This window comes from Mustela erminea, chromosome 6, assembly GCF_009829155.1.
Source record: "Mustela erminea isolate mMusErm1 chromosome 6, mMusErm1.Pri, whole genome shotgun sequence".
Classification (NCBI taxonomy): domain Eukaryota; kingdom Metazoa; phylum Chordata; class Mammalia; order Carnivora; family Mustelidae; genus Mustela; species Mustela erminea.
Window position 1 is genome coordinate 69058071 of NC_045619.1, and position 25697 is coordinate 69083767.

General features: G+C 37.0%; 1 protein-coding gene and 1 long non-coding RNA gene across 2 annotated transcripts in view; one reads left to right on the top strand and one right to left on the bottom strand.

Annotated features, from left to right (window-relative positions):
- The first annotated feature begins 4401 nt into the window (after positions 1-4401).
- Positions 4402-23901, top strand: LOC116593411. The gene is made up of 3 exons (XR_004286891.1): positions 4402-4473; positions 7355-7359; positions 23891-23901. It is a non-coding gene; the product is annotated as an uncharacterized LOC116593411 (long non-coding RNA).
- The window catches only part of LOC116593407 (lymphoid-restricted membrane protein), a 130744-nt gene continuing 128848 nt past the window's right edge, over positions 23802-25697 (bottom strand). Inside the window, exon 12 of the mRNA XM_032347663.1 lies at positions 23802-23875. The gene's annotated coding sequence lies outside the window, so the exon portion shown is untranslated. The remainder of the gene's footprint in view (positions 23876-25697) is intronic.

A 25697-nucleotide genomic window follows, 5' to 3' on the forward strand; every position in this document is an offset into this window, starting at 1 on the left:
GCCTACCAGAACAGACTCTACACAGTTAAATATAAAAGAAGAGGCCATAGAATAAATGAAACAAGATGGGATTGGGAGGCAGACAAACCATAAGTGACTCTTAATCTCACAAAACAAACTGAGGGTTGCTGGGGGGAGGGGGGTTGGGAGAAGGGGGTGGGATTATGGACATTGGGGAGGGTATGTGCTTTGGTGAGTGCTGTGAAGTGTGTAAACCTGGTGATTCACAGACCTGTACCCCTGGGGATAAAAATATATGTTTATAAAAAATAAAAAATTAATTAAAAAAAAAAAAAAAAGAAGAGGCCATATTGAAGAGGGTAGCAAGGGTGGAGACATGGTCAGGAACCAAACTGACTCACAGGACTGTCTAAGGGAAGAAAGGATGCCATTGGCACAGAGAGGGGAGAGGAGCATACCCCACCACAGGCACCCCAGGCATGTCGGAGCCACACTGAGAAGATGAATCCCTATTGGGCTTTGAAACCCAGAGGGGCCTAATTTCACAAGTTCTTATAATCAGTGGAGTATAAAACCTTGAACTTTGAAAACCAGGTAGCTCAGCTCTGGGAGAGCTGGAGGGCAATAGGAAACTGAGTCCCCACACTTAAGGAGGCAGCACAACAAACAGTCCCACTGAGATACAGCATAGAAACACAGTTTGAAAAAAAAAAACCTGGGGTATACAAGAAGGAGATTTATTTACTAATCTCAGAGCAGGTGCTGGAGGGGTATGGATCTTTGTAAGATTCTACAAGAACAAAAGAGTTGGTGGGCACCATTTTCCTCTTCAAACCCCTCCCTACCCCCCAGCCCAATCTAGATACACAGACACCTGCAGGAACCAGCACAGAGCAAACACCCTCTGCCTAGTTTAAAAATAGTGCACCCCAACCTGCATTCTCCTGCAGATGCTCCCCCTCTATCCCGGGCTAGGCAGTGCACCCCACCCCTCCATTCTCCCACAGGCCTATCCCCCCAAAATATTCTTTGCAGGAGTCCATTCAAAGCAGTGCCACTAGCCTGACAGTGTGCAAGCAGAGCTGACAAGGGCCAACACTGCTCCAAACTGACTCCTTCCCTGGAGAGAGCGAAAGATAACCACACACACTAGCCTGACTGTGACCCTAGCAGTGGATTGGGGGTAGGTATCTGTCTGACTGCAGTCCTTGCTCACAATGAAAGCTTCTCATGGAACAACACAGGAAGAACACCCTGAAGTTTGGTGTTACTCCAGCTTTGGCAAAAGCCTGGTCTGACACAAATCAAGCCCAGAGTGGCCTGAGACTGGCCCATTAACAACACAGGAATCAAACTATGCCCACAACAGGCAAGGAGAGCCACTGCAGATGACTGGACTGAAGGCAAATGTGGCTCAGCCGTAATAGCAGTGTACACACAGCACACATACGAGACACCCCTGAAAGACCAAGTTCTGGTGAACAGGGGCATGGTTCAAAAGAGGTCCACAGGACCTCTTCTTCATAAGGCCACTAATTTCAAGAATAAGAGACATAGCTGACTTTCCTAAAACACAGAAATAGACACAGAGAGTTAGACAAAATGAGGAAATCACAAGACAGCTAAACAAAACAAAGATAAATAATATAAATGTTAGTAAATTTAAAGTAATGGTAATAAAGATATTCAAGGGACTGGAGAAAAGACTGGAGGATCTCAGTGAGACCCTTAACAAAGAGATAGAAAACATAAAAAAGAACAAATCAGAGATGTATAACTCAATAACTGAAATTTAAAATATAGTAGAGAAAAAATGGATCAGTGACCTGGAAGACAAAGTAGTGGAAAGCAATCTAGTTGAACAGGAGAAAGAAAAATAAATAATAATAAATTAAAATAGATTAAGGGAAAACAATGACATGATCAAGCATAACAACATTCATATTATAGGGATCCCAGAAGAAAAAAAAGAGAGCAGAGGAGGAAGAAAGATATATAGACAGACAGACAGATAGATAGATAGATAGATTTGAAGAAATAATAGCTGAAAACTTTTGAAGAAGGAAACACAAATCTAGATTCATCAGGCACAGGAAACCCCAAACAAAATCAACCCAAGCAGATCCACACCAAGACACATAGTAATTAACATGGCAAAAAATATAAATAAATAAAATTTTTTAAAAATGGCAAAAAGTAGTGACAAAGAGAGAATTTTAAAAACAGCAAAAGAAATAGCCGCATACAAGGGAAGCGCCATAAGGCTATCAGCTGATGTTTGAGCAGAAAACTTGACAGGCGAGAGGGTGTAGAATGATATGTTCAAAGTGCTGAAAGAAAAAACCTGCAACCAAGAATGTTCTACCCTTCAAGCTATCACTCAGAATAGAAGGAGAGATAAAGAGTATCCCAGGGGGGAAAGAAAATTAAAGGAATTTATAACTACTAAACCAGCCTGAGAAGAAATGTTAAAGGGGATTCTTTGAGTGGAAAAGAATGACCACAAGCAGGAATAAGAAAAATAGGATGCACTAAAATTATGTATATCTGTAAAAATCAGTCAAGGATTAACACACACAGGTGTAAAGTATAACATCAAATGCATAAATTCTGGGGGGAAGGGAGTAAAAATTTAATGCTTTTAGAATGGGTTCAAACTTAAACAACCATCGAATTACTTTAGACTGCTTATATGCAAAAGACTATATAGATAAACCTAATGGGAACCACAAATCAAAACCTGGTAATAGATATGCAAAAAAATAAAGAGGAAGGAATCCAAGCATATCACTAAAGAAAGTCAGCAAACTATGATAAAAGAGAACAAAAGAAAGAAACAAAACACTACAAAAACTACCATAAAACAACAATATAGCAATAAATATATGACTATCAACCAATTACTTTGAATGTAAATGGACTAAAGGCTCCAATAAAAAGATATAGGGAGACAGTATGGGTAGAAAATAAGACCCATCTATATGCTGCCTATAGGGGACTCATTTCAGGCCTAAAGACACAAGCAGACTGAAAGTGAATGGAGGGAAAGCATTCATCATGCAAATGGAAGTAAAAGAAAACCAGAGGAGCAATACTTATCAGACAAAATGGATTTTATTTTTTTTAATTTATTTAAGAGAGAGAGAGAGAGCAAGAACAGGGAGAAGGGCAGGGGTGAGGGAGAAGCAGACTCCCCACTGAGCAGGAAGCCTGACTCAGGGCTTTATCCTAGTACCCCTGGGATCATGACCTGAGCTGAAGACAGTCACTTAACCAACTGAGCCACCTAGACCCCAGACAAAATGGACTTTAAAACAAAGACTGTAACAAGAGAAAAAGATATTATGTAATCATAAAACAATTTGACAAGAAGATATAACAATTGTAGATATCTATGTACCCATCTTGGGAGTACCCAAATACATAAAGCAGCCCCCAAATACATAACAGATATAAAATAAATAACTGAAAGCAACACAATAGTAAGAGACTTTAATACTCCACTGACGTGGAAGGATAGATCATCCAAACAGAAAAATCAATAAGGAAAAATTGCTTTGAGTGACACATTGGACCAGATGGCTTTAACAGATAGATTCAGAACATTTCATCCTAAAACAGTAAAATACACATTCAAGTACACATAGAACATTCTCCAGAATAGGTCACATAAAGAGGCCACAAAACAAGCCTCAGTAAATTAAAAAAAAAAAAAAAAATAGGACCTCAAGTTATACCATGCATTTTTCCAGCCATAGCTTTATGAAACTAGAAATCAACAAGTAAAAATCTTGAAAGAACACAAATACACAAAAGTTAAATAACATGATACTAAACAATGAGTGGGTCAACAAAGAAATCAAAGAGGAAATAAAAATTATATGCAAACAAATGACAATGGAAACTAATGGTCAAAATCCTTGGGATGCAGCAAAAGCTGATCTAAGAGTGAAGTGTACAGAATACAGATGTACCTTAAGGAGCAAGAAAAATTACAAACAACTTTGTCATACACTTAAAGGAGCTAGAAAAAGAAGAGCAAATCCAAAAACCAGTAGAAGAAAGCAATTATACAGATTAGAGCAAAAATAAATGAAATGGGAAAAACAATAGAACAGATCAATGAAACCAGGAGCTGGTTCTTTGGAAAGAACAAAATCGATAAGGCTTTAGCCAGACTCATCAAAAAGAGAGAAAGAGAAAGAGGACTCAAACACACAAAATGAGAAATGAAAGAGGAGAAATAACAACATAGAAATATAAAGGATTTTAAGAGAATACTATAAAAATTATATGCCAAAAAATTGGACAAACTAAAAGAAATGGATAAATTCCTAGAAATATAAAACCCCCAAAACTGAATCAGAAAGAAATAGAAAATTTGAACATACCAGTTACCAGCAATGCAATTGCATCTATAATCATAATCATAATCATAATAAAACTCCCAACAACCAAAAGTCCAGGATCATATGGCTTCATAAGTGAATTTTACTGAACATTTAAAGAAGAGTTCTTACTAGGTATTTATTTATCCAAAGTATACAAAAATGCTGATTTGAAGGGGCACATGAACCCCAAAATTTATAGCAACATTATCAACAATAGCCAAATTATGGAAAGAGGCCAAATGTCCATCAACTGATGGATAAAGAAGATGTGGTATATACTTAAAATGGAATATTACTCGTCATCAAAAAGAATAAAATCTTGCCATGTGCAGCAACGTGGATAAAACTAGAATGTATTTTGCTAAGTGAAATAAGTCAGAGAAAGACAAATATATGATTTTACTGATATGTGGAATTTAACAAACAAAACAGATGAACATAGGGGAAGGGAAGGGAAAATGAAATAAGATAAAAACGGAGAGAGGGGCAAACCATAAGAGACTCTTAAATATAGCAAACTGAGGGTTGCTGGAATGGAAGTGGGTGTTAGGAAGTGGGCGATGGGCATTAGGGAGGACACTTGTTCCTATGAGCACTGGGTGTTATATGTAAGTGATCAATCACTGAATTCTACTAAATTCTACTCTTGAAACCAACACTACACTATATGTTAACTAATTTAAACTTAAATTAAAAAAACAAAAATAAAGAAGAGTTGATGCCTATTCTTCTCAAACTATTTTTAAAAAAGTAAAAAAGAAAGGAAAGTTTCTAAATTCATTCTATGTGGCCAGGATTAGCTGATACCAAAAACAGATAAAGACACCATTAAAAACAAAACAAAACAAAACTACAAGCCAATATCTCTGATGAGCATAGATGCAAAAATCCTCAATCATAATACTATCAAACAAACTTCAATAATACATTAAGTCATTCACCATGATTGAGTCAGATTTATTCCTGGCATGCAAGAATGACTGAATATTCACCAAACAACATGACACATAACATCAATGAGAGAAAGGATACAAACTATATGATCATTTCAATAGATGCAGAAAAAGCATTTGACAAAGTACAACATCCATTTACGACACAAATCTTCAACAAAGTAGGTTTAGAGGGAAGATATTTCAACTAATAAAGGCCATTTTGAAAAGGCCACTGGTAACATCATACTCAATGGTGAAAAACAGAGTTTTCCCCCTAAGATCAGGAATAAGTGAAGGATGTCCACTCTTACCACTTCTATTCAACATAGTACCCGAAGTCCTAGTCACAGCAATTAGGGGAAAAAAAAAAAAAAGAAATAAAAGAAATAAAGGCCTCCAAATTGATAAGAAAGAAATAAAACTATCACTATTTGTAGATGATATGGTACTATATATAAAAAACTCTAGAGACTCCACCAATGAATTCAGTAAAGTTGCAGAATATAAAATCAGGGCTGCCTGGATGGCTCAGAGGGCTAAAGCCTCTGCCTTCAGCTCAAGACATGATCCCAGCGTCCTGGGATTGAGCCCCGCATCGGGCTCTCTGCTCAGCAGGGAGCCTGTTTCCCTTCCTCTCTCTCTGCCTGCCTCTCCACCTACTTGTGATCTTTGTCAAATAAACAAATAAAATCTTTTAAAAAAAGAATATAAAATCAATACACAGGAATTTTCTGTGTTTCTATATACTAATAATGTAACAGAAAGAGAAATCAAGAGAACAATCTTGGGACGCCTGGATGGTTCAGTGGGTTAAGCCTCTGCCTTCGGCTGAGATCATGATCTCAGTCCTGGGATCGAGCCCCGCACAGAGCCTGCTTCCCCCTCCCCCTCTGCCTGCCTCTCTGCCTACTCGTGATCTCTATCTCTCTCTGTGTCAAATGAATAAATTTAAAAAAAAAATCTTAAAAAAAAAAAAAAGAAAAAAAAATCTCATTTATAATTGCACCAAAAATAACAAAGTACCTACGAATAAACATAACAAAGAAGGTGAAAGAACTTTACATTGAGAACTATAAAACACTGTTGAAAGAAACTGAGGACAACACAAACAAATGGAAAGAAAGCCCATGCTCATGGATTAGGAGAACAAATATTGTTAAAATGTCCATGTTACCCAAAGAAATCTACAGATTTAATAAAATCTCTACCAAAATACCAGAAGTATTTTTCATATAACTAGAACAAATAACCCTAGAGTATATAAAAAACCACAAAAGACACTAAATAGCGAAAGAAATCCTGAAACTAGTGGGATCACAATCCCAGATTTCAACATATATTACAAAGCTGTAGTAATCCAAACAGTATGGTGTCAGCACAAAAAGAAAGACACATCAATAGAACAGAAAGAAAGACACATCAATAGAATAGAACAGAAAAAAACCCACGCTTATACAGTCAATTAATCTATGACGAAGGAGGCAAGAATATGCAAGGGGAGAACACAGTCTCTTCAACAAATGGTGTTGGAGAACACTGGTGTTAGACAGCTACATGCAAAAGAATGAAACTATGGAGCACCTAGGTGGCTCAGTCAGTTAAGTGACTGACTTGATTTTGGCTTAGGTCATGATCTCAGAGTTGTGGGAACAAGCCCTGCGTTGGGCTCTGTGCTCAGCAAAGAGCCTGCTTGTCCCTCTCCATCAGCTCTCCCCACCACTTGTGCTCTTTCTCATGAATGAATGACTGAATGAAGGAATAAATGAATGAAACAAACTGGACCACTTTTTTACACTGCACAAAAATAAACTCAAAATGGATTCAAGACCTAAGTGTGAGACCTAAACCCGTAAACATCCCAGAAGACAGCACAGGAAGCAATTTCTCTGATATCAGTCACAGCAATATTTTTCTAGATCTGTCTCCTGAGGCAAGGGAAATAAAAGCAAAAATAAACTTTTGGGAGTATATCAAAATAAAAACCTGCACAACAAAGAAAAATAATCAACAAAACTAAAAGACAAATTATGGAACTGGAAAGATCTGCAAATGACATATCCAATAAAGGGTTAGTATCCAAAATATATAAGGAACTTATAGTGCTCACTTTGGCAACACATACACAAAATATATAAAGAACTTATAAAACACTCCAAAACAAATAATCCAATTAAAAATGGGCAGAAGACATGAACAAACATCTCTCCAAAGACATACAGATGGCCAACAGATGCATGACAAGATGCTCAACATCACTCATCATCAGAAAGATGTAAATCTAAGCCACAGTGAGATACCACTTCACATCTGTCAAAATGGTTAAAATAAAAAGCACAAGAAACAAGAAATGTTGGCAAGAATGTGGAGAGAAAAGAATCCTTGTGCACTGTTGGTAAGAATGCAGCCACTGTGGAAAATAGGATGGAGATTCCACAAAATATTAAAAATATAATTACTATATGATCCAATAATTCCACTACTGGGTATTTACACAAAGAATACAAGAATGTTAATTTGAAAAGATACATGCACCCCTGTGCTTATTGTAGCATTATTGACAATAGCCAAATTATGGAAGCAACCTAAGTATCCACTGATTGATGAATGGATAAAGATGATGTGGTATAATATGTGTAAGAGTGTGTGTGCACATGTGTGTCTGATGGAATATTACTCAGCCATAAAAAATAAAATCTTGCCATTTGCAATAACATGGATGGATCCAGATGGTGTAAGGCTAAAGGGACAGAGGTCCATCAGAGAAAAACAAATGCCACTTATATATGGAATTTATGAAACAAAACAAATGAACAAAGGAAAAAGAGACAAACACCCCCCCCCAAATATTCTTAAATATGGAGAACTAATGATTACCAAGGGTGAGTGGAGGGATGGGTGAAATAGGTAAAGAGATTACAAACACACACATCATGGTGAGAACTGAGAAATGAATAGAATTATTGAATCACTATATTGTACACCCAAAGCTAATATAACATTGTATGTTAACTATAGTGGAATTAAAATTATAAAGATATATAATGGTTAATAATATGTTAAATAAAATTTTCTAATTTAAAAAACCAACTTAATTTTACTGATTTTTTTGTTTTTCTATTCTTTATTTCTCCTTTATTATTTCCTTCTGTGTGCTAATTTCGCAATTAGTTTGTTCTTTTTCTGATTTCTTGAGCTACAATGTTGGTTTGTTAATTTGAGATCTTCCTTCTTTTTGATGTAGGCATTTGTCACTGTTAACTTCTCTCTCAGTATTGCTCTTGCTGCACGCCATTGGTTTTGGTATGTTGCTCTCAGTTTTGTCTCAGAATACTTTCTAATTTCCCTTTTAATTTCTTCTCTATGGTTTTTCAGCAGTGTGTTGTTTAATTTCTAAGTATTTGTGAATTTTTCCGGTTTTCCATCTGCTATTGATTTCTAGTTCTATTCCATTGTGGTTAAAAAAAATACTTAGTATTATTTCCATCTTTCAAATTTGTTAAAACTTGTTTTGTTACCTAACATATGATCCTGGAGTATGTTCCATGTGCACTTGAGAAAAATGTATGTTCTGTAGCTACAAGGTTGAATGTTCTGTATGTGTCTATTAGGTCCATCTGGTCTACAGTGTTCCAGTGTATTGTTTCCTTATTGACCTTATGTCTCAATGTTCTATCCATTATTGAAAGTCATATATTGAAGTCTCCTACCATTATATCGCTATTTCTTCCTTCTATTTTGTCAGTGTATGCTTTATATATTTAGGTACTCTGATATTGAGTGCATAAGTATTTATAATCATATCTTCCTAGTGAACTGGTCCTTTTATCCCTGTATAATGTCCTTTTGTCTCTTGTGACAATTTTTTATTTGAAGTCTATTTTCTCTGATATAGGTATACCCACCCTGACTCTCTTTTGGTTAGGTCAGGATTTGCCTGGAACAGCTTTTGGCCTCCCTTCACTTTCAGCCTATGCATGTCCTTAACTCTGAAGTGAGTCTCTTGTAGACAGCATATAGTTGGTTCTTGTTTTTTTTTTTTTAAAGATTTTTATTTATTTGACAGATCACAAGTAGGCAGAGAGGCAGGCAGAGAGAGAGAGGAGGGGGAGGCAGGCTCCCTGCTGAGCAGAGAGCCTGATGTGAGGCTTGATCCCCGGACCCTGGGATCATGACCTGAGGCAGAGGCTTTAACCACTGAGCCACCCAGGTGCCCCAATTGGTTCTTGTTTTTTAATCCATTGAGCCATTCTATGTCTTTTGATTAGAAAGTTTTATCTATTTACATTTAAAGTAATTGATAGAGAGGGATTTACCATGGCCATTTTTTTCATTGTTTTCTGTCCGTCCTGTTGTCCTTTTGTTTCTATTTCCACCCTTCTTGTTTTCTTCCATGTTTCTTTTAATTAACATTTTTGACTCATTTTTCTTTTGTGTATTTCTATATGGATTTTCTTCATGGTTACCATAGGGCTTACATAAAACTTAAGTCTATTTTAAAGCTGATATCAATTTAACTTCAATCACATACAATAACTACACTTTTACTTCTCTACTCCTTCCACTTTGTTATTGATATCACAATTTACAACTTGGTGTATAGTGTATCTTAACATATTTTTATAATAAACATATAATTTTTAAACTTTGATCCTAAATTAAAAGTGATTTGCCCACCACTTTTTTTTTTTCAATCAATTAATATTTATTATCTCATTTTGTTTCTGGGTTATCAGGAATCCAGAAGTGACTTGCTGGGAGGTTCTGACCAGGGTGTCTCATGCCCATCACTCTTACAGTATTACAGTATTCTGTATTTATCTATATATTTACCTTTACTAGCAAATTTTATACTTTAATATGTTTTCGTACTGTTGTTTAAAACCCTTTTGTTTCAATTTGAACTTCCTTTAGCAATTCTCCTAAGGCAGGTCTAGTGGTAGTGAACTCTTTCAGCTTTTGCTTATATGGGAAAGTCTTTATATCACCATGATTTTCAAGAGACAGTTTGCTGAAAATAGTGTTCTTGGTTGGTAGTCTTTTGCTTTTAAGACTTTGAATGTATCATCCCACTTTCTCATGAATTACAAGGTTTCTGCTGAGAAATCCACTGATTGTCTCATGGTCCTTCCCTTGTACACCACAAAATTTCTCTTGCTGTTTTCAAAATTCTTCATTTTTTACTTTTTTTTTTAAGGTTTTATTTGTTTGAGAGTAAGAAAGCTACAGAGAGAACACGAGCCAGGGGCAAGTGCTCACCTGGACTCCTATTAAACCGGTTCACCTAGGCTATTGAAATAGCTGCAGGATGCCTGGGTGGCTCAGTGGGTTAAGGGTTTGCCTTCAGTTCTGGTCACGATTCCAAGGTCCTGGGATTGAACCCCACATCACACAGGGCTCCCTGCTCCGTGGGGAGCCTCTTTCTCCCTCTGCCTGCTTCTCCTCCTGCCTGCTACTCCTCCTGCTTGTGCTCTTCTCTCTCTGTCAAATAAATAAAATCTTTAAAAAAAAAAAAAGTTTCTAACTCAGTGGCTTTTTTTGACCATGACCCAGCAAATATTTTATATTTCAACCAGGTACACACACACAGCTGAGTATTTTTATGAAATATCACTCTTACTATATGAAATACACTTTGATATTTTATATTTATTTTATTAAAATGACTCATAACCTGGTAAATTGATTTCAAGATCTCTTATTGGTGATCTGTTATTGAAGAAACTCTTTTCACTGGTGTTACTGTTTGCACTTTCTCCCTCTATAGACAATCCTCTACCAGCAGCTAGAATAATCTTTCAAAATATGTCATGTTACTTTCCTGTTTACAACCCTTTGATTGCTTCCCATCGACTCAGAATAAAATCCCAATCCTGAGCACCTGGGTGGCTCAGCGGGTTAAGCCTCTGCCTTCAGCTCAGGTCATAATCTCAGGGTACTGGGATCAAGACCCACATCGGGCTCTCTGCTCGGCAGGGAACCTGCTTCCTCCTCTCTCTGCGGGCCTCTCTGCCTACTTGTGATCTCTCTCTGTCAAATAAATAAATAAAATCTTTAAAAAAAAATCCCAATCCCTAAGCATGAACTGTGAGGCAGTGACTCTAACACCTACCTATATCTCTATATCATCCACTACCATTGCACTCACTCCACCCCAGCCACGCTGCCCTCTTGCAGCTGCTCAAGTATACCAAAGGGCTTAAAGCCTCAGGGCCTTTGCACTTGCTAATTCCTCTGTCTAGAACCCTTCCCAGATCATCTTTTAGCTTACTCTCTCACTTCACTTATAGGCCTTTCCTGGTCATTTTTCCTAAAATTAGCTTTCTGCCCCATCATTCTTGATCTTCTTATCCTCCTTTAATTTTTATATCACTTAACATTCCCTGACATTATATTATGTACTTATATATTAATTTGTTTACTATTTATGTCCCTTCATAGATACTAGTTTCATGGATGTGATTTTGGTCTTATTTAATTTTCTAGTACCTAGGAGGGAAAAAACTGGCAAAGAGCTGGGACTTGAATGTTGCACAAATGACATTTTTCTTTTCTCACTGAGACCTTCAAGAGCAGTTTTTTCTTTCACTGCCTCTCCTTGACTTAACTCAGTTCTTCCCATTCCTTAGCACTGGAGCCTATTTATCTTGCAACAAGAATGAAAGCCTTCTCCTTCTCAGCAAACAGCCCCTAAAAGTTTAATAAATATTTCCTACCTCATCTAAATGTAGAATACTTATTCTCATACCCACAAAATATTCCATATATTTAGATATATATAGATACACTTTTTAAGTAGGCTCTACACCCAGCATGGAGTCGTGCATGCTGAACTACAGCAAGTAGAAGGAACTCTGAAGAAGGAACTCTCAACTCTGCACAGGGCTTGAACTCATGACCCTGAAGTCAAGACCTGAGCTGAGATCAAGAGTTGGACACTTAACCCACTGAGGCACCCAGGCACCCCACTCCACGCATATTCTTATTCCTAGTTAAAACTGATAACTAAATCATTTTGTGTGTAGCCACCAAATGGTTTTATCTGTCTTAAATTATATCTAAAAGGCAAGGGCTTAACAATCCTTACAGTGATGAGTGGTATTTTGCCAAATGCCAGGTTTTAATGAATATTTTATTCAGTTTTAACAAGCAGATGGTGGGGGATTAATAGTTGAAAGAACACAGGTTTTGAAGTTGCACAGATCTAGGGCTGCTCCCAGCTGTCACTTAATCTCTCTTGGGTAACCTTGGGTGAGTCACTGAACATCTCTGGAGATAAAAGTATGTCAAATTTTTAGCACTACCTCCAACACAGTGAGGTCTCAACAAATTGCACCTACTGTTACTTAATTGGGTGCTTGTGTGTCTTGTAGAATAATACAGAAGATTCACTTGTTCAGAAAGGAGTCTAGTGCAGGCTCCCCTCCAAATAGTTCCTTGTTGCTAACTAGCAGAATTTCAACACTCCCTTTTGTGGAGATGGCATCCATGTAAGGAAGCTGCATATCCACTTAACCCACACCTTTACCACTATGGGGACGTCTAGGCTCCCTGCTTCTTAGGGAAAGCTGCAGCTCATGTTTTTGAGAGTTCCTTCTGGTATTAACTTGTCTCTGGTATGCAGGTTTCTTGGGGAGGGGGGCGGATAAAATAGTTTTTCTGGCTTTCTTCAAGCAACTTTTGTTTCTAACTACATTTTTAATTTTTTTTTAAGATTTTATTTACTTACTTGAGAAAGAAAGTGAGAGAGAATGAGAGAACACGAGGAGGAGGAAGGGCGGAGGGAGAAACAGATTCTCTGCTGAGCAGGGAGCCTGAAGTGGAACCTGATTCCAGGACTTGACCCTGAGACTCTGGGATCATGACCTGAGCTGCAGACACTTAACAGACTGAGCCACCCAGGTGCCCTAATTTTTCTTTTTTTAACTTTAATCAAATTCAATACACACCCATGTTCATTCACTCACTGAAAAAACATTACTTAAGCAAATGCTTAGTATGGTCCTAGCAGCTATATAAATACTGGTCAAGAAAAGATAAAATAGCTGTCCTTGTTTAATATGTTGTTTATAGAGTATACAAATTTTAAGAATTTCCCCATAAACATAAAAATTAAGGTTAGAGGAACAGTAAGATAGTAAATTATTTTACATTTAGAATCCTTTATTCTGATTTCTTTTCCTTGAGATTTAATTGACTAGTGCCTAATGCAATATATTATATACTAAGGCAGAAAATGAAGCCCAGTGGGACAGAAGTCAATAGACTCAGCAAATTCTTCCATTGATAAATCACTTCCTATACTTTCCATTAATAACTTCCAGGTCTTGATCAATTCACTTTATATACTTACGCCTCAGTCCTCTGTAAAAGAACAAGATTTTACTAAATGATCTTTAAAAGTCCTTTCTTGTTAAAAGAATTCTATATTCTGTAATTCTAACTTCCTTTTTTAGTGAAAATAACTCATTATACAGGGTTTCCAGAAATTTTAAAGTTCAGTATTTGCAATTTTGAATATATAAGTCAATTTCACACTATTTCAGAATTCAAAATTATCAGACAAAATGCCCTCTTTGAAAAAGTATCATGTGAAATCAATGTATACAACTTGGAAAAAGTAAACTGAATGCTATATGGTACAATCACAAATGTGTCATATATATAAAACATTGGTTTCTTACATATAAATGATCATTACCTGGAAAGAAATTCTTCTCTGAAATACAAGTATTCCATCCTGAATCTCTTCAAAATTTCTATTAATTTGACAAATTCTTTATCAAGAGATTCTTTGTGGTTTCCCAAGCTGTTCAGCATTAATATGCAAAGATTTAGTTTCTCCTCCATTATATACTTGAATTCCTGCAAGAAAATTACAAAAGAAACTCCGCTCTCCCACTGTTAAATATAAACAAATGACAGGCAAACAAAATGTTATGGTCATCCTGTCTTAATAGTATTCATGTTTATTAAACCCCCAAATTCTAATTGAACAGAAACCAATTCTCAATTGCCCCAAAATTGATTATTCTTTGACTGATTTTCTCATTTTAACAAGTACATATTGGGTACCTGTTATGTGCCTAAAACTGACTTTTTTTTTTTTAAATAAGTGGTCCCTGACCATTTATTTCATCAATCATCACAATTGGTTTAGAATAGGAGGAGATAAGGAGGTGCAATAAAAATCAGTTATTTGTTTATTAGCATGTTCAAAAGCAACTTTTTAAAAAGGGCTTGTTAAAGGGCTTTATATTAATATTCCAGAGTTCTCAGAGTTTGCTTCTTGCTTTAGCTTAATGTAGGAAGCTGATGGATGATAGAGGAAGTCGAGAAGTCGAGGTAAGCAACGGAAAAATAAAAGAAATTTCTTCATCTATGCTTCCTTTATAACAAAAAAATAACTAAGTTCTCATGTTCTCCCAATTTGGGGGATATTGGCAGAATTTCAGGAATAACATTCCTTTGCACAATAATCATTTTGTCAAATTTAGAGAATTTTAGTAGGTAAAGGAAATATCCAAGCTTCGACTAACAATTTTCACAGGATTCAAATAAAATACTTTATTAAATCCTTTTTATTGTCTCTTTAACATATCACATGTCCTTACTCTCACTTTCTTCCTGACATTCACAGACACTTTTACCCTCATATACAGTTGCTGTCACCCTCAAGTTCACACACTTATTATCACCCTCGCCCACACTTATCCTAACCTTCAGTCACACGCACTTACCTTTACCCTCCCCCTCTCATTCTTATTCTAACCCACATGCACATACCCACGCGCATCCCCAGACATACCTTCCATAGACATCCACAGACCGAGATAGAAAACTACAGTAAAGTCTTAGAAATGGTACTGCATATAATAAGAATTACCTGTGCTAAAAAAGCAGAATAAAGCTGAGGAAAATCACAAAATATGAAACACTTACAGTAAGCTTGTTGTCCCACTTTTCTTTCACAGTAATTTCTGAATCAGTTTCCCACTGTAGAGTGCTACCCATGATGGTTTCAACTTCGGAAACTTCTTCACGCTGAAAAAAATTCCACATGTTGAACTAGGAATTCAGGTGAAAGGCATAGGCCATATATAAGAAGTAATTTAGACCTAAGGTCTATTATATAGACAGTGAAGACACCATACAGAATTCCTTCTCATTTAATGCCACCCCATGACTTTCCTTTATTCCAGGATGTCACTATGTATAAATGTCCACTCTTGTAGTTCCATATATGCTGAATACATACAGAAGGAATCGTTTTTCAAAACAAAATGTACCCACTTTCATTCCCCTCTCAAATAGTAGGAAACACGCATTTTTGTGGACTTTGCTTCACCCATTAAACTAAATACTACCTTCTGTATGTTAGGCACTGTGAAAGGGACTGGAAATACCAACATGAATATGTTCACTGCATTCTCTGACCATCTTGTTTCCAGTCAAAAATCAAAATGGAGTAAGAGGTACTAGCTACTAGCCAGAAAGAAACAGTTTACTAGATACCACGTCTTCTCTGATCCTACAGATTAGCCTATAGGAAAAATAAGCCCAAACAATTCATATCTAATGATCAACCTGACTGAGGTTGAACTGACAGAGCCAGAACTAGAAGTCAAGCTCAAGGTTTTAGGAAAATCTTCTCTTTTCATAGGAGTGATTTGGGTCTCGACAACAAACCATAGATCAGTTATCTGCAGATATTCCTAGCCAGTGACTCGCCACTGTACATATGTTATACAATCCTGGCTTTTGAAGCCTAGCTGTGAATTCTACTCCTTTTTATTCAAGTTTTCTCAGTAACAGCATTTCTTGGTCCATCATCATATCCAGAGATGACAAACTGATTAAACTGCACTGTTGGGGTGCCTGGGTGGCTCAGGGGGTTAGGCCTCTGCCTTTGGCTCGGGTCATGGTCTCAGGGTCCTGGGATCAAGCCCCGCATCAGGCTCTCTGCTCAGCGGGGAGCCTGCTTCCTCCTCCCTCTCTGCCTGCCTCTCTGCCTACTTGTCATCTCTGTCAAACAAATACATAAAATCTTTTAAAAAAATAAAAAAATACACTTCACTGCCACTCAGTTTCATAATTGTTCTGAAACAATAATAAAATGTCCACAACTCTGTCATTCAAATAAAGAACAGTATTTTTATTTTATAAAAATGATGCTCATGAGTTAATCTAACTGTCCCCATCAAAGAGTTCTAAGAAGACTTACAAAATCTTCATACGTTACCAAACAATGGTTTACATTTCCTTTCTAGGGAAATGTAACAATCATTCTTTTTTTTTTTTTTAAGATTGTGTTTATTTATTTGACAGACAGAGATCACAAGTAGGCAAAGAGGCAGGCAGAGAAAGAGAGATGGGGAAGCAGGCTCCACGCTGAGAGGAGAGTCCAATGCGGGACTCGATTCCAGAACCCTGGGATCATGAACTGAGCTGAAGGCAGAGGCTTTAACCCACTGAGCCATCCAGGCATCCCACATTTATTCATTCTTAAGGAAAAGCATTTATCCAATAGGTAACATTTACATATGGGTAGTATAAACTGCTATGGTTTTAATTTTATGAAAATAGGGGAATGTAAAGAAATTCACAGAAAAAACAACTGTTGGGAAGGTGTTCAATAAATCCCACTGATAACAGATGGTTTCTTTGGTGTCTCCCTTCCTTTCATAAAAAACACTCTCAGATGATGTTTACCAAAGGCAATTTCTTATAGTTCTCTCAAAGCATCTGTCTCCTGTCATACTTTAGATATATGACAACAGCACATTTAACTTCCTTTTTGTTGTCTATTGGAAAACATTTATAGACCTCTTATTTCTAGACTCCAATTAGAAGGCAAACTTCCTAATCCATTAATGGGATAAACCTCAGAGTCAGAACTTCGCCAGCTGCTTAACCCCTGTTCAGAAGTTTAGAACTTCACAGGCGGGCATCTTGACATCATTATTATCGCAGAGGACTGCTGTGGCAGATTTGCCATCATTTCACTGAGTCTGGCAGTTTGGCTTGGTTTCAAAAACACAGTAAGATGATGAGTATTTGAAACAGAATGTCAGGAAAGCATAGCCCTCAGCAGAATGTCCAAGCCTGCCTGAGACAGCTTTAGATGAAGGCAGCATATGTTGCCCCAGCATCCTTGGCAGGAGAAATTCAAACAGCATTTGCCCCAAAGACATTTTTCCTCTCCTTTCAAGGTCATATCACAGCTGTCAAGAGGAGGACATTCTGACATAGCCATCATCCACAGACATGGAGAGCCCATCAAAATGGCGAAAAGAAAGCAATTTGCTAATAAAGCATTTCCTAACATAACAAGCACAAACTGGAAAGCACACAGGCATGAAAATAAAGTATTGGGGGGGGGATCCCCAACATTTCATTATCACAAAGGCTTTTGATTATTTCCTCCCATGTGTAAAAAACTGGTTCTACCTAACCAAGATTCAAGTAATAATTCACTTGCATTTTAAAATTAAACGAAAACATGAAAATTCTATTTTCTGTTTAGAATGCAATAATCAATACTGTTACATTGGGCTGCTACAATTACATTTTGGAGCAGAGAGATTTAATATTATTTCTAAGCATCTTTATTTTTGGCAGATACATTTGCTTTGGAGGTTTAGGAAAATGCTGAAAAATGGTTCATGGGGCTCCATTGTAACATTTTGGACCCCGGGCTGGGGATCAGCACAGGTACTTTCTCTTAAAATCAAGAATATAAAGATTTCTAAAGTCCGGATTCAATGAACACATGATCTTCTTCAACCTTAGTCTTGATCCTCATTATGGTTTTCAGCCATAACTTGAAAAAGATAAAGGTCTTCCCACCCCAACCCCAGGCTAAGAGACTTGGAATTGGATTCTAGAAATAATCAACAGATTCCTCAAAATGTCACAGGCACTCTTCAACAAGCTTGGGCCTTCACCTAATAGAGAGCTATTACATGTGGTCTCATTGTTTCAAGCTTTCCATTTGATGATAATTACCTACCTCTGCAGACTGGGCAAGAATGAGTTCACAATGTAAAGATTTTTCTTCTTCAGAGATGATTCTATTACACTCTCCACTAATATTCAACTGGATCCCATTTCTTGAAAAAACAAAAGCAATAGTCTAGTCTGGTTAGATGGGACTATAAGTCAGCAAAATGGGATTAATCACTAAACACAGTAGGCCCTCATGTGTGCCAAGGTTTGTAAAAGTTACTCAGCAAGAGAGAGAAATGACAGATAGTCTGTCCTCCAGGAGCTACATAGATTAGTTACTGACTCTATGTGGTTGGAAACAAGTAGGACATGCCTTTTTTTTTTTTTTTTTTAAAGACCTGGAGCCAATAATTAAAAATTAAAAAGCTTCACTGAAAATCTAGGGTTCTGGCTTTTCTTTAAAAAATCAGAAGATACAGCTATACTGGGTCCATATATATATTTTTAAAGATTTATTTACTTATTTGAGAGAGTGTGTGAGTGATTGAGCATGCACAAGCGGGGCTGGGGCAGAGGGAGAGGGAAAGAATTCCAAGTAGACTCCCTGCTGAGCTAGAACCCACAACCCCAAGATCATGACCTGATCTGAAATCAAGAGTCACATGCCCAACTGACTGAGCCACCCTGGGCCCCTATACTCTTGATTAGATGGCCTTCATAGGGCTAATTCATTTTTCTCAGTTGTCACTCTCATAAGTATGTGGACTTACCCCAGTGATTTTACTCCCTTTGGGATCTGTGTGGCTTCTGTAGATAACTGGACTAGCATATTTTGCATATTCAAAACAAAACTATTATAAGGTGATGTGTGTTAAGAGATAGGAACAGCATGTCATGCATGCACTCGAGAGGTTTTCTTAATTTCAAGGTAAGAGAAAAGCAAAGGAGAGTCATAGAAAACTTGAGGAGTTCTATTAGAGAATAGCAGAGAAAATATCACTTATGAAAGTACAAAAGAAAAGAATGTGGCATGTTCAAAGAATCATATATAACTCAGCAGGCCAATAATGTGGAATGGAGATACATGAGAGAAGGCTGGTGAGAAGTTGCTTTACTTACATAATAAGCTCCTGTTGCAAATGTTGTAACTCATGAGTCAGTTTGTTTTTAGCCCCTCGTAAATTCTGCAATCACATACAACATTAGGCTATGTATTGTACTTAGTGGGGGATTTACATTTCAACAATCCCACCTTGCAAACTTTGAGATTATTATGGTATACCTCTATAATGGTTCCATATTCTATAATGGTTGACTTAAGTTCTTCTATACTTAAATCCTTCTGAAAAGTAGAAGAGAGAAGAACAAATAAAGGAGTCTACCAAATCATATTATGTAGACTACTAATCAGAGCCACAGAAGAAGTATAAATGCCCAAAGATGGTAAGACCTTCTACCAATATTATTATTTGAAAACCAAGCCAGTCTGTGTTTATGATTAAAAACACACAAAGTATGGAACAGCAAGGCAGCTATACCTAACTTGTGCCATTATGCTTGTATTTGTCTGGTTCAAAGAAATCAAACTCTGAAGGGTAATTCTTAAGTTCAAGTCAAAATTGTATTTATTATCATGACGCATTTAAGGAAAAAATTTAGTCTACTTGCAAATGAATTATTAAGGCATCCATTTTTATCCAGTTCAAGGGATAATCTATAAAAATCACAGTGTGTAGGTCAATGTCTGACCTATAATTTTATCTCATGACTAGCATGGTATCTGACAAATGGGAAGTGCTCAATCAATACCTTAGAAACGTTGGGCATAAATGCAAAGTGGTGGGAAAACCTGAGTTATGGAGGAGGTGAGCAGCCACCACTACCACAATGTCACTGTATGGAGACAAAGAACACTCATGACAAAGAAAGTCAGTACAACATTCAGTAACCTCGTCCATGTCCACAATTCATATGACTCCTTTGAAACTTGATGACATTCAGAGAAAGGAAAAGAGAAACATGGCTTTTTATTTACTTCCCTGTCTTGGACTGTGGAAGTTTATTAACTTACACTGTGTCCTTCCTATGTCTCTTAAAGCCACCATAACCAGCATCTCTGTAGCCAGAATATTTTGTTATCACATAGACAATGATCACAGAATATAAAGATAAGAAGAATATTATCTATCTACCTACCTACCTATCAAATCAATCAAACTAGGTAGAAAATAATTGGGGGATACATTCTTTTTTTTCCCTAAGATAAATGACTGTACTTATTTGTGTTATTATGACTTAAAACTACATCACCATACCTAGCCAGTAACTGGTAAATTGGAAGACTGGTATTTATTACATAAATGGATGAATACCACCAGAATTTAGAGAGGATATGTTAAGACTTATCCAAGGTGGAGAAGTCAGTATTCTTCACTCAGAAGAACATTTTTGTGAATGTTCTTATATAAAGGAAAGTCTTGCCACAGGATAGTAGAATCAGGTACTTTAATAGGGGTGAAGTTATTCAAATGCATATCCATTATGATTTAGGGAGAGTTAGAAAATCCCATGGTACTTCATATGAACGAATGGTACCAACCTTCCGCAAGCTTGCATCTTTATTAAGCAAAGTGTTCTCATATGTATGTAACTGCATCTGAAAAGAGATAAATTTAGGGAAGGTCATTGAGACATTGCTTTGGTGAAATATAATGCCACTTAATTATTCCAATAGGGAGACATGTTTCTCAAGCACTTTTAATGGGCACGCATTTCCTACTTTAGAACAACTTCCTCATCAGCCTCCCAACAACCCGAGAGGACAAGGTTGTTGCCCTCACTTTACCAGTGAGGAAATCAAAGCTCCACACTATTAGGAGACTTGCCCAATGTCACACACAGTAAGGGTCAGACCTGAGGATAGAATATGAATCTTCAGCTCTAGCCAAGTGCTCGTCCCACGAGTCTACCATTCATATAACAAGAAGACCAACTGAATATTTTTTTTTTCAAAAATGAAAATGTGATAGGATAGGAGCACAGAGTCCATGTGAACATATAAGAAGACTCTTCCTCTTGGATAACAAGTACTGTAGAAACCCACAGATTATCTAGTAATATAACCTAGACTTGCCAAAATCTGATTAGCCAGATTGCAAGAAAAAAAAAAAAATACTCTTCCTCTTTAAAAAGCATAGCTTAAAAATGTTCAAGGTGTGTGTGTGTGTGTGTTTTTTTAGCAAAGTAAATATTAGAATACATCAGTTTATTCAAACCAAAAGCAAGCTTGTTGGCAAAGGCTTCTAAATATTATATATAGGGTGCCTGAGTGTCTCAGTAGTTAAGCGTCTGCCTTTGGCTCAGGTCATGATCCCAGGGTCCTAGGATTGAGTCCCACATCGGGCTCCCTGCTCAGCGGGGAGCCAGCTTTTCCCACTCCTACTCCCTCTGCTTGTGTTCCTTCTCTGTCAAATAAATAAATAAAATCTTTTTAAAAATTACATACATAAAATCTTTTTAAAAATTACACACACACACACACACACACACACACACACACAGTTGAATTGAAAACCTAGAAAAATAATCAGCATAGTCAGAAGTAGAACCATCATAAAATCATACATATTTGCTGCCCCTTTATAGTTTTAAAGGTTTTTTCACATAATCATTTCATTTGAGTTTTTACCAAGTTTTGGGATTAGGTAGAAAATATCACAGCCATTTAGTAGATGAGATAATTGAGACTTAGAGAGGTTAACTACTTGTTTGAGGTCATACAGATTTTAAGTAGAGAGGACAGGATTTGAACCGAGTAGAACTCTTTCTACTACTTGTTCATGGCAGTTGTTTTCCAGAAAGAGTTATTCTTAAAATAAAATTAATTTGAATGTCTAAACTATGAGATATGTAAATATGTCCTAATATATGCATATGTATACACACACATACACATGGAACTTAGGTATCTGCTAGGAAACTTGAGAACTCCACATACGTACATGAAATTTAAGTACATCATTTCACACATACACTACAACAAAAAGTATTTCTCAAAGAAACTATTAGATAATAAGTATGACAAAAATTCCTAAATTTATTAATATTCTTTAGTTTCCTAATAAGAATGTATGGAATATATAACAAAAATATACACTAAATATAGACTTTTTAGATGCAATATGGTTAAAAAATCATTTTTGTAGGCTATCATCCCTTAATTCAATGAAGGATAGATTTTTTTCTTCCCCCAATTCTCATTTTCTGCATTAAGAAGTCATAACAGCTGAATCTTTGCTGATTAAGGAATTTACAAAACTAGATACTCTTATATTAGAAATTGCCACTGCAATAAAAAATATAAATAGTTACAAGTGTTGGCAAGGATGTGGAGGGATCTGAGCCTTCATGCATAGCTGGTGGAAATATAAAATGGTACCAGGAGAGTGTGGAAGTTCCTAAAAAGGCACCTGGAGGCTCAGTCAGTTAAGCATCTGACTCTTGATTTTGGCTCTGGTCATGGTCTAAGGGTTGTGGGGTCAAGTCCTGTGTCAGGCTCCTCATTAGGCATGAAGCCTGCTTAGGATTCTCTGTCCATTTTCCTCTGTCCCTCACCCCACTCACATGTGCATACTCTTTCCAAAAAAAAAAATCAAACATAGAGCTATTATATGACCCAGTAGTTCCACTCCTAAATATATACTTAAAAGAAAATATTGATCGCCACAAAACCATATACACAAATTTCATAGCAGTATTATTCATAACAGTCAAAAAGTAGATACAGCCCTAATGCTCATCAACCAGAGAATTGATAAATAAAATGTGGCGTAGCCATACAATGACATATTTAATAATAAAAGGAAATAAGGTATTGATACATGCTATAACATGAATGAATTTTGAAAAACATTATACTTAGTGAGAGAAACCAATCACAAAAAACCATAGAGTATATATGATTCCATTTATATGCAATGTCCAGAACAAGGAAATATGTATTATAGAGACAAAAATTCTCTGGTGTGGTTGTCTAGGGTTGGTGGGGAATGGGGAATGACTGCTAAAGGGATTTCTTTTGGGATGATAAAAATGTTTTCAAATTGGGGCACCCGGGTGGCTCAGTGGTTTGGGCCTCTGCCTTCGGCTCGGGTCATGGTCTCAGGGTCCTGGGACCGGGCCCCACATTGGGCTCTCTGCTCCAAGGGAGCCTGCTTCCTCTTGTCTCTCTCTGCCTCCCTCTCTGCCTGCTTGTGATCTCTGTCTGTCAAATAAATAAATAAAATCTTTTTTAAAAGGTTTTTAAATTGGTTTGGTGATAGTTGCATATAAAACCACTGACTTACATACTTTATGTGGATTAATTCAATGGTATGTGTATTATATATCAATAAAGCCATTACATTTTTAAAAACCTGTTTTATACACTGGAATTCTGACATTTTAGGAACACAAATTTCAACTTTATAATCAAAGGTTATTTTGTCAATAAGTTACATACGCCTTCATAAAGTAATATTGGTTTGACAAAAGAAGATATTTTACCAGTATTTGGAAACTGCTTACTTGATGCTCTGTCTCAGTTTTAGACAATTCCTCAATCTTCTTTTCCAATTTATATATATCCATTATGTTCTTAGTATTCTGACATAAAAGAAGATAATATTCTTAGATTTAGAAAAAAAATAAAAGAACAAAGTTCTTTTTTAGGAAGTGGTATTTTCATTATTAACATCACAATCTATTTTAAACTAAGGAACAAAACTTTAGATTTTATTCAAAAGTAACAAGGTCCTTTTATCATGATCATCCAGGAATACCCTTGGGAATCCCTTCTTATCCTCCGTGGCCCCTTGGCCATGCACACTGCAGTCACATCTTAACCTTCAAACTTGTCACTCCCAACAAGTGTGACCCCTCCATTATTTTAATTGCAAACATCTCATTCTTCAGCCACTTTCTCTTTCCAGATTACTTCTTTGAGAGCCAACAAACCTTCAGGCTCCACTGAAGCCTGCTTTGGTCCTACCACCTTCTCATTATCCTTCCCCCTTCCTGTGAACTCAGTCCCCTCTTTCCTACAGCTTAAATTCTTCCATGGTCAATCATTATAATACCTCTCTTCCACTTCCCCTCCATTCCCTGGCTTCCCCCCTGCCTACCTCTTAGTATTTGCTTACGTTCTGCTTGCCACCCACTCCATGACAGCACCATTCCAGATAAACATTGTTAAAGAAAAATACAAATGAACCAACAGTTCACACATTCAATTCATAATTTTTAACTTCAATGTTGACTGGTGATCATTTCACACAACCCTAGTCCATTCATGTGGCCACTGACTTAAATTAGGGAATTACAAATTACACCAACTTCCCCACCCTACTCCACCCACACATGTCAACTCTAGCTGACCATCTGTTTGTAAATAAAGTTTTATTAGAACACAACCATGCCTGATTTTTTCATATTGTCTATGGCTGCTTTCATATGGCAATGGCACAAGTGAGTTACAACAAAGGCCTTTTAGCCAGGCAAGCCTAAAAATATCTACTATCAGATCCTTTACAGAAAGTTTACCAACTCCCAGCCCATTTCATCCCTTCTCTCTCCTGGAACTTCCAATACTCCCTCCAACTTCCTCACTATCAGCTGATGACTTCACTTTTATCTCATGGAGACCTTAGAAACCATCAGAAGAGTATTTCCATATCACCAGAACATATTGTAAATACATTTGGATATGTTATAAAGCATTTGATGATCTAACACTTCTTTCCACCTCCACACTCCACACACACTGCCTCAGTCAGCCCCCGGTAAATTTATGCCTGCATGTTACAAGAGCTCGTAATTGGTCTCTCACTTCTTCTCTTGTCCCATTACAGTTGATTTTAAATGCAGCAGCCAGAGTTATCTTGTCAAAATAAAATTTAGATCGCATTTCTCCTCAGCTCAAAACTGTCCAATGACTCCCATCTCAGTCAGTGGAAACAGCCAGAGTCCATGCACTGTCTAGATGAGATGCTGTCGGTCTGGTTCCCTGAAGCTCTACTATTCGTGCTTGTCACCTCTGCTCCAGCTACACATGCCTCACTGTGCCTCAGAAAGAGCAGGAAGGCTAAACCTGAGGGCTTAACAGCTTAGTTTCCTCTGCCTGGAACGCTCCTTCACTGATCAACTTCCTTTTGTTCTGATCAAATGATTAACTTCCTAGGGCTACTTTTCCCAACCACTCTAGTTTATATTGCACTGTCCCACAATTCTGTTGTCTGCTTTTCTTTCCTCCATAGCACTAATCACCACATAACACGCTAGTTCCTCATGGGCCTTTCTATGTGAGCTTATATCCTCAACATCTAGAAGAGCGCCTGGCTCACGAAGGTCTCCCAATTGGCTGTGTGTTGAATGAATGAATCAATAAATGAAAGAAACTATCCAAGCTATTGTGCTGTTACTTTTCACA